The following is a 10,663-nucleotide window of genomic DNA, read 5'->3' as shown; positions in this document are numbered from 1 at the left end:
CATATCATGGCATACATGATCGATCCAATAAGCGAAGCATATGGAATCTGATTCATTCTTACCCGCTCATCAAGTGTCTGTGGACACCGCTTCTTGCTTAGGGTTATGCCATGTGACATTGGCAGGTGACCTCTCTTGGCCTCCTCCATGCCAAATTGAGCAAGTACCTTATCAAAATAAGTACTCTGACTCAATCCAATCATCCTTTTCGATCTATCCCTATAGATCTTGATGCCTAGTATGTACTGAGCCTCTCCCAAGTCTTTCATTGAGAAGCACTTTCCAAGCCAGGCCTTTACAGACTCTAACAACGGAATGCTGTTTCCAATGAGCAATATGTCATCGACATATAAGACTAGGAAGGCGATGTCACTCCCACTAACCTTCTTGTAAACACAAGATTCATCTGGATTCTTGATAAAACCAAACTTACTGATGGCTTCATCGAATTGCAGATTCCAACTTCTGCTTGCTTGCTTTAATCCATAAATGGACTTCTTAAGCTTACAAACTTTTCTAGCATTGTTTTGGTCGACAAAACCTTCAGGCTGTGTCATATACACAGTTTCTTCCAAATAACCATTAAGGAAGGCGGTTTTGACGTCCATCTGCCATATTTCATAATTGTAATATGCAGCAATCGCTAGGAGGATCCGAACGGATTTAAGCATTGCGACTGGTGAAAAGGTTTCATCGTAATCAATACCATGAACTTGTCTGTAACCTTTTTCCACCAATCTAGCTTTGTAAATGAATACATTTCCATCTTTGTCGGTTTTCATCTTGAAAATCCACTTACATCCAATAGGTGTATAACCTTCAGGTAAGTCAACCAAATCCCAGACTTGATTTTCAAACATGGAATCCATTTCAGATCTCATGGCCTCTTGCCATTTAGCAGAGTGGGTGCTTGCCATCGCCTGCTTATAGGTTGCCGGTTCATCTCCATCCATAATCAGGATGTCCTGATTCTCGGTTAATACTAAACCAAGATATCTATCAGGTTGAGATCTCGTCCTCTAAGACCTACGTAGGGTAATGGATTGAGCATTTGCATTGTCGGTTCGACTTTGCACATTTTGATCATTTTGACCTGCGTCAACAGATGCTGTTTGAGCACTTTAACTGACATTATTATTTTGTTGCTCATCCTCACGAACTTCGTTGAGTTCGATTTTCCTCCCACTTGTCATTTTGGAAAGGTGCTCCTTCTCCAAAAAGACACCATCGCGAGCAACAAACACTTTGTTCTCCGATTTGTTGTAGAAGTAATACCCTTTGGTTTATTTTGGGTAGCCCACAAAGTAAACCTTGTCAGATTTGGGATGAAGTTTGTCAGAAATCAATTTCTTGACATATGCTTCGCATCCCCATATCTTTAGAAAAGATAACCTAGGAGGTTTCTTCGTCCATAATTCATATGGAGTCTTTTCTACAGCTTTTGATGGAGCACGGTTCAGTGTTAGTGCTGCAGTTAGAAGTGCGTGTCCCCAGAAAGAGATAGGAAGATCACTAAGACCCATTGTTGATCGTACCATGTCTAACAAGGTTCGATTTCTCCTTTCGGATACTCCGTTCCATTGTGGAGTTCCTGGAGGTGTCAATTCTTAAAGTATACCCTTTTCTTTCAGATGGTCATCGAATTCTTGGCTCAAGTGTTCACCACCTCGATCCGATCGAAGGGCTTTGATTTTCTTGCCAAGCTGATTTTCAACTTCACTCTGAAATTCTTTGAACTTTTCAAATGATTCAGATTTATGAGACATGAGGTAGACATAGCCATATCTACTATAGTCGTCTGTGAAAGTGATGAAATATCGATGTCCAATTCTTGTGGTTGAGCTCATTGGTCCACATACATCGGTATGTATAAGACCCAATAAGTCTCTTGACCTTTCTCCCAAATTGGAGAATGGTTGTTTAATCATCTTTCCTAATAGACATCCCTCGCAATTCTCAAACGATTCTAAATCGAAAGAGTCAAGAACACCTTCTTGTAGAAGTTTCTTGATGCGTTTGATGTTGATGTGGCCAAGACGACAATGCCACAAGTAAGTCTGATTTGACTCTATGGTCTTAGCTCTTTTGGTATCATTATAAACAATTTGTCCAAAGACACAAACGTGTCATTCCATAAATATAAACAAGATGATATGTCTTGTGATCAAGTTCAAAATGACGTCCAACGCCACAAGATCAAAATATGGTAGATAAAACTAAACAAGTTTTAAATCTAGACAAAATATGAGATTACAAGCTTTCTTTGAAAGATTATCTTCTTCTTCCACTTATGTACTCATATCCACTTGAAAAGCACCGCTCACTTTGTTCCTGAAACAGGAGCATATAAGGTATTAGATACTAGAAAATTGGCTCACTATATGCTCCTCATGTTCGAGAGTGACCTAGTCACATCTTCCACAAGTCCATCATAATTGCCTCTAGTACTTTTGGTGACTCTCAAATTGACTACATCTTCTAGAGCTTTGAGCATCATGTGCGGAAAATAGTTGTAGAACTTCCCCTTCCATTGTACCGGGATGGCGTTTGCCATGAGTCTGGAAACTCTTTTACAATACACACTCCATACCTCATGTGCCTCATCACTCATAATCCCCTTTGAGTAGAAACTCGGGATTTGAGTGTCCAGAATGTGCTCTAGGTAGCAATTTCGGAGGGTCTTTTGGAGTTCCTCTTCCCATTCCTTAAAGTTTACCAAGTTCAGAGAAATTGGCAACTTTTCGGGCAATTCTGGGAGCATAAGGTCGTTGACATTAGTTGAAGGCATGATTCTACAATTGAAAGAATTTGAAATAAAAAACCATTCATTACACTTAAATAAGATTGAATTCATGCATTTTAATCAAACTTATTTAAAACGTCTTATTCACACATTAAAGATTGTCCAATTTTATGTGAGAATAAGTCGATTCCAAGATCCAAAGAAACAAAGAGTGGTTAAGCATGCTTTGGCTTGTCTTAACACTCAATCTCCTAAGGTAAGAAACGCTTTGCTAATGGCTCCAAGCCACTCTTGGTTGAATAAATCGTCGCATCCAATGCTCTCTAAACAATTTATTCACTTTGCCACGACATGTTAGGACTCCATCACTCATATCGTTGAGTATAACCAAAACCACCTTGCATACCCGGTATGCCTTACGTTCCTTGGAGAAGTAGTGATGCCTCGCTTTGGCGTAGCCCACCACTACCCTCGTTCGGTTGGTAAGTGTGTTTTGGAATGGCAAGTTTTACTCAATATTTTAGGGACCTAGGGTTTCTATGTTGGTTGATTTAAGTGAACTTAATTAATCATCTCAACATTCGAAATCCTAAACATGCATCTAACATATAATTCATATATATATAAACATAAATATATATCGAAAACATAAATAGAGATGCATTTGGCAACTAGCATGACCCCTTGAGATCTTCAAGTCTTCAAAAGGTCTTCATTTGCAACTTCATTGCTTTGTCTTCTAAGAACCCCGTCTTCAAGACTTGACCAAAATATTACAATTGCTAGTATCTACAATTAGGACTAATCTAAATATTAAGGTACAAAAATACTCAACGGTTCGCAGACCGTATTTAGATTTACAAAAATACATCACGGATCACAGTCCGTATTTTCTATCCTAATCGGGCCCCACTAGTTGCCATTTCATAAAACCTGTGAGAGAATTTACATTCCATTCATCCATTCACTATCTGTGAATGGCCCATGCATTTTACAACGATAAACAAGTAACAATGCATAAAACGCGCGAGAACTAGTAACTAATCTAGGTGGTTAATCTAATTAACACGCCTAATTAAACTAATCAAAGTTGTTTTAACCGGTTATGGAAATAACTAAGAGACGCTCCCACTAAATTCCGCATCCAACTTAACTAATCCAATTAATTAAGTCGGTGAACCCAAATATTTGCCAAAATTAATTTTTGCAAATGTCGCTAAAAAACCGAGGCCTAGCCTCCAAAATTTTTAATTAAATAAACAAAATAATTAAAATAATTAAAACGACAATTTAAGCAAAATACGTATTCCAAAATGTCTAAGTGCCTAGCACTAAGACTTGGAGTCAAAAAATTACCTCTACTTACATATTAAGCAACGCTAAAATTAACTTTAAAATAGCATCGCCTTAATAACCCGGGGTTATTGTGCCAATTATGGGATTGTACGTACCGTACAACAAGCACGTAGTATGCCCATGCGCACCCCCGCAACACCAAGCATGCATGTGGGCTGCTTGTGCTCGCATGCGCTACGCCCAACCCAGCCAAGCATAGCAGCACGCACAGCGCGCACAACATTATGTTGCTGCTGCGCCATGCTACTACTTGCTGCTTGCTGGCGCGCTATGCTGCTGGCAGCGAGCAGCAGCCCACGCCCTTCCTCGCACACACACACGCACAACACCAAGCACCTAAGAACGAAGTGCCCAGCAGCCTCGGCAGCCACATATGGGTTGCGTGAGTAGCCCAGCTGGCCTAGAGCTAGCTCGGGGCTCTTAGGCCTCGTGTTGCGTGCTAATGCTTCGAAAATTATCGATTTTTGTGTGTGACATTATAAATCAATTCTAAATTAATTTTACAATCAATTTTGAGGAAAAATGATAAATAACAAGTCCAACTTAAATAATTCATCCAAATGCAATTAACCAAATTTATTACCAAAAACCATTCTTTAATAAAATTGGTTTAACTTGGTGTAATAAATGGGCAATTCGCACTATTAATTTAATCACTTTAAATTAATCTTGAGATTTTGACAAAATAAAAGGGAGTTGGAAAAATGAACATAAGTTCAATAAAGACTCTAACTTTAATACTTGTGACTCCATGAAAAAAAAAAATATATCTTCCAATATGAAGATAAACCAATTTCAATCACAAGTTTTAAACTTTATGATTCCAATCAACTAAAAAATGATTAAATCAACAAAGTTTAACCAAAATTCATGGAATTTAGTAACTCAAAGTTTCAATCACTTATCATAAATAAAGATTGAATCTTTAGTACTTGGAAGCAACAAAGAACAACAATTTCACACTTAATGCAATTAATTTGCAATTATGTGAAAAAATAAAACCAAACTTTCAAGCACCAATTACTACCAAGTAATCATGCTTAAAGTGGTCTAAAATTGCATATAAATAAAGGAAAGAACCAAATTCATAACCACCATAAATATGCAATCAATTTTCAAGGTTAGAAAGACTTAAAATTTTTCGTCAAAACGAAAAATCCCTCGAAAAATACATTTCTGGTCGTTTTTTGGATAAAAACAAAGTCCTGAAAGGGTAAAACCATTTCCAGAACGCCTTTTGCACCCAAAATTCAATATTTTTGGGTCGAAATCTGGGTTCGAGAGCTGAAGACAGCTCTAATACGAGGTAAAAATTGGAAAAACGAGTTACTAATCTAATTAGCAACTTAAAACCAGAAAAATTAAGCCATAAAAACACCTTGAAAATATTATGATTTTAAAAATAAACGAGCGAGGCTCCGAAACCGTTGTTGGGGTTTGGTGAGTCCGACTCACCGCGGAAACAAACCCAAAAACAAGACCGCACTCGCAATAAATAAAACCATAAACATAATTAAATTAATCACAAGATTAAGATAAGCTAATTACCTTTGACGCGTGCTTCGCTCCAAAATGAGCTCTTACTTGAAAGCTTCAAGTCCCGCTCACACGAAGACCTCCAACGAAGTCCACCTGCACCAACAAAACCGACTAGGTCCAATGTCTTGGGGTTAGCAAGACCCGACCAATAAAACCCGAGTAATTATATTGAGTTAAAAGGTTTTTGCTAATTGTGATGCCTTTTTCAACTCTTACTCAAGCATCATTCCCAATGCCCATACTTGGGTATTTATAGGAAATGATGGTAGTATCATTTACTCTCCCATCAATGTGGGATAGTATGATTTTTCCATTTTATTTTAAAGCTAAAATAAAATTAATAATCAAGCTAGTAATAAATCAACAAGTGGCAAGCTCATGTGAGTGGTTAGGTGAGGACCACTTGGAGAAGGGGGGGGGGACCAAACTTGCTCCCCACTCCCTCTCCCATAACCGGCCACCTCACTCCACACACACTCAAGGACCACAAGCCACATGGCACCCACCCTTGGGCACCAAGGCAGCCAAGGTGGGCTGCCATGTGCTGTTGTCCGTGGCAGTCACGCCCAGCAAGCTCAGCATGCTTGTGCGGGCTGCTGTTGGCCTTGTGCCTTGGCCAGCGCTGCTAGGCAGCAAGCAATGGCCTAGCCATGCTGTGGCGAGCTGGCGCGCCTAGCGTGCTAGCTGCTGCAGCTTGTTGCGGTATGGCTTGCTAGCCATTGCGCGCACAAGGCTGTGCCTAGCATGCTAGCACGCACTAGACAACGCCTAGCCTTGCGATGCTAGCATGGGTGCGCTAGCACGCACCAGCCAGCCTAGGCTCGTCTTTCACTATTTTCGACTTGACTTCCGACGCTCGGTTTCGACGCTCTAAGCTCAAATTTCCGACGTCCAAATAAATATTACTCGGTCGACTCATTAATTCCTTCCGAATTAATTCGTCGTTTCGGTTTGTGGAATGCTTGGGTGTGACCCGAAGGGTTAAGTCAAGATTAAGCTGTAATATTAATTATTCATTAATATTACTGATCGGAAGCGGCCTCCACCCAGGCATTCCGATCACTTGACCTCACTGAATATATTAGCTTTCTAATAATTCTGAACCCACTAACGGAATAGTACACTTGTTCGAAGGACACCATTCCTTTCAATACTAACATGATTAATAACAAATCCAAGCATGTCACTAAGCAATAATGATCAAAGCTTTATCCCTAACAAGGAACTAACATGATATTGATATGATATTAGAAACAATAGGAAGCACTCTAAACACGATACTAGAAAGCAATAATAACATCCTAACATGATACTAGGAATTAATAAATAATAAACATGCTTTGTACAAGAATAGAGCAATAAGATTACATACTTTGATTCCTCGTACCTCTTTCTAGTAACTTCAATGAAAATATTAAAACAAATAATTAAATTAAAAATTAAATAATAATTGAAAAAGAGATTTGGGACCAAACCCTCAGAAAAATTAAACCTTTCAAGTCTAGGGCGAAGGCAACTTCGAACATGGCTAGGTGTGTCTTGTGCTAATGAGTGCGGAATTGTGTTTGTAAAAGGTTAGGCTAGAAAAAGGGAGAGAGAATAAGTTTTAGCTTAGAGAGAGAAAATAATTAGAGAATTCTTGTTATTGAAAACGGAGGATTAAGGACCCTATTTATCAGAAAATAGTCCGGAATTGATAGAAAAGAGTTAGAGTTCGAAAAAGAATAAAACAACATCCTGTCGCCAACGACAGAGCTCGTCGCTAGGCAACGAACTTGCGCTAGGCGATGCACTGCAGCGCCAGGCGCCGAACCTGTCGTCAGGCGATGCAATAGATTTTCAACACGTTTTCCACACGGAATCCACTTCTCAGTATAATTAAGTCGTAAAATTCGTGTTAGGGGTAAAATTGTATTTTTGTAAAAACAATTATTTTGTTCCAAGTAAAACTCTAAAACATAATTATCAATCCTAATTCCTTTAGGATATTTAAGAGAACCTTCTAAACAATTCTAGAAGACTATAATCAATCCTAATAGCTTTAGGAGTGATAATTAATAATAGGCCCTCCTCTAGATCATTGGGCCGCATATAAGAACCAAACCGGGCCCAATTTAGTATTTTGGCCATAAATTCCTCATTTTTCATCGGAATTGGGCTTATAATTTACCGTTGTAAAGCTCATTTCAAGCCCCATCCAATTACACAATTATTTGACCATTTTCATGGATAAAATCAAACTAGACTGGCTATTTTCATAAAACAGAGCAGGTGTTTGAAAACAAAAGAAAGTTTTTTTTATAAAAATTAACCGCTAGGCATTTCACACTTTCACTTCATTCAATTATGATTCGACGTTAAAGGTATTCATCACTGGGTTTGGTTTTTGGGAGACACACATGGGTGTCTACAAAATCCCCCACTTTAACTGAGTTTGGAGAAACTTATGTTTCGAAAGCAAAATTCAAAGTAGCGATAGGGACGAAGAATGATTCAGAACGTTCTGCGATCCTAAATCATTCTTGTGATGCCGATACCTACAAACTAGCGTTACTTAAATAGATAAAAGAGTAAGCAAACGCGTATCTGGCACTGTAGGCAATATTTTAAGCATTACCCCAAATTTGAACCCCAGTGTGATCATACACTAAAGTATGGTGGCGTCCAAAGGGAAAGAAGCTAGAGCAAAAGAGTCGCCAACAAGTTTTAGGAACTTGTAAACCATTCACAGGGTGAAGGTTACACCCCTTAACTATCCAGGAGATCGTTAACTCTAATAGGTCTGGAACCAAAACTGAAAGTTCGGGGATGAAGGTACAAATCCAGTCTAAAAGAGAAAGAACATGCCCTAATAATAGGCCTCTACTTTATTCTGCTCGTATTCATGTGCGCTTTTTGACTTACATGTCATCAATAGGTTTACCCTAAACCTGTTTATCTTTGTTGGTTGAATATTAATGCATAAACAAAACTATTATTGGTGATCCCTTGAATTATAATCAAATTAACCCTAAACAAGATTATTAATTATCTTATTAAGCGTGATTACAAGTACAAATTCCCTTTAAACATACATAAAAGGTGTGATCAAGCAATAACAATATATCTTAAGCAACAAAATAATCATAATAATAAAAATAATCATGTTAAAGCATAATAATATTAGCAAGATCCTACGCATGATACTAACAAGATTAATAACAAACCCTAGCATGTCATTAAACATTAAAGATAAAAGCTTTAACCCCAACATGATATTAAGAAAGAAAATAGGAAGCATCATAACAATCATACTTGATTTAAGGAACTTATTCTTTACCCTAAACATGATACTAGAAAAATCATCCTAACATGATACTAGGAATTAAAATAAGAACCTAAGCATGATTTCTATATCAAGATATCAATTAAAAACAATTAAAGCACTTAATTGGATGCCTCATATCTCTTTCTAATAACAAAATACACACGTTAGTGACTTCAAGGAAAATATTAAAATTAAAGAATTAAGAAAGTTTAGACTAGATTTGGGACAAAACCCTCTGAAATCAAACCTTTCATGTCTAAGGCAAAGGCGACTTCGAATTCTGCTAGGTGTGTCTAGATCTTGTGAATGCGGAATTTTATTTGGAAAAAGTTAGTTTAGAAAGAGATAGAGAAAGAATCAAGAAATTCTTGATGAGAGTTGGTGATTGAAAACGGAGGTTTTAGGAGGCTATTTATAACGAAAATCAGCCAGATTATTATAAAAAAGAATCAGAGTTTCGAAAAGAATAAAACACGACGATGTCGCCAAACACGCCCCTGTCGCCAAACGACAGAGCCTGTGGCCAAGCAACAGACGTGTCGCCGCAACGCTAGGCCTACCGCCAGGAGATAGCCAGTAGTGCGGCGCTGCAGTCAGTTTTTCCACACGTTTTCATATTTTGATAAAATTTAAGCGTACGAGGGGTAAAACTGTAATTTCCTTAAAAACACTTCTTTTATTCTAAATAAAACTCTTAAAACACAATTATCAATGCTAATCACATTAGGATTTAAAAGAACCTTCTAGAAGATTCTAGAAGACTATAATCAATCCTAATTGCATTAGGATTTATAAATCATAATAGACCCTCCTCTAGATCATTGGGCCGCATATAAAGATCAAACCGGGCCCAGTTTAGTAATTTGGCCATAACTTCCTCATTATTCATCGGAATTAGGCCTATAACATATCGTTGGAAAGATCTTTTTGAGCCCAATCCAACAACACTTTTATTGGACCCTTGCCATGGACTAAACTAAACTGGATTGGCTATTTTCATAAAATAGGTTTTCAAATACAAAGAGAAAGAAAAGAATTAAAAACCAACCGCAACATTAGACTTTCCACACTTTCACTTCATTCGATTATCATTCGACGTGAAAGGTATTCATCACCGGGTTTGGTTTATGGGAGACACAAATGGGTGTCTACATGCACCGTCGACCACACGTCTTTGGCGGTAACAGATTTTGTTGCATTGGCTGAAGACCGCTCTGCTTCTAGCTGCCTCCAATTTCCGCTGTGATAGTCTTCCGCAAGCTAGGAAATACCATTGAAGATAACGCTGCTTGTGGTCATCCTCTACCGTTTGTGACCATCCTCTGCAAGTTAGGGAACACGATCGAAGATAACTTTTCTTGTAGCCATCTTCAGTTGTTTGTGACAACTCTTTGCAAGCTAGGGAACACCGTCAAAGACCATTCCGCTTGTAACGATCCTTAGTTTTTCTGTGATAATATTCCGAAGAAAATTATCGAAGACTACTACTTGTTGATCCTTAATGCAGCTTGAATTTTGCTGTTGATGCTTTGGGTGAGGACAATCCTCTTTTATTTAGGAACAGTTGTCAACAACTCTTGTATGATGTAAGACAATCCGATTTAGGGAAAGTTGTCAATTACTCGTAACAATCCATCCTTGGAAATGTTGCCATGATGAAGCGACAATCTGTATCTCAGAAAATTTGCCAAAATCAAATTTTGGGAAAAGTTGCCAAT

The sequence above is a fragment of the Chenopodium album genome, chromosome 8, assembly GCF_948465745.1.
Source record: "Chenopodium album chromosome 8, dcCheAlbu1.1, whole genome shotgun sequence".
NCBI classification, from domain to species: Eukaryota; Viridiplantae; Streptophyta; class Magnoliopsida; order Caryophyllales; family Amaranthaceae; genus Chenopodium; species Chenopodium album.
The sequence above is the reverse complement of the archived record's forward strand: the minus strand, read 5'-3'. Positions refer to the sequence as shown.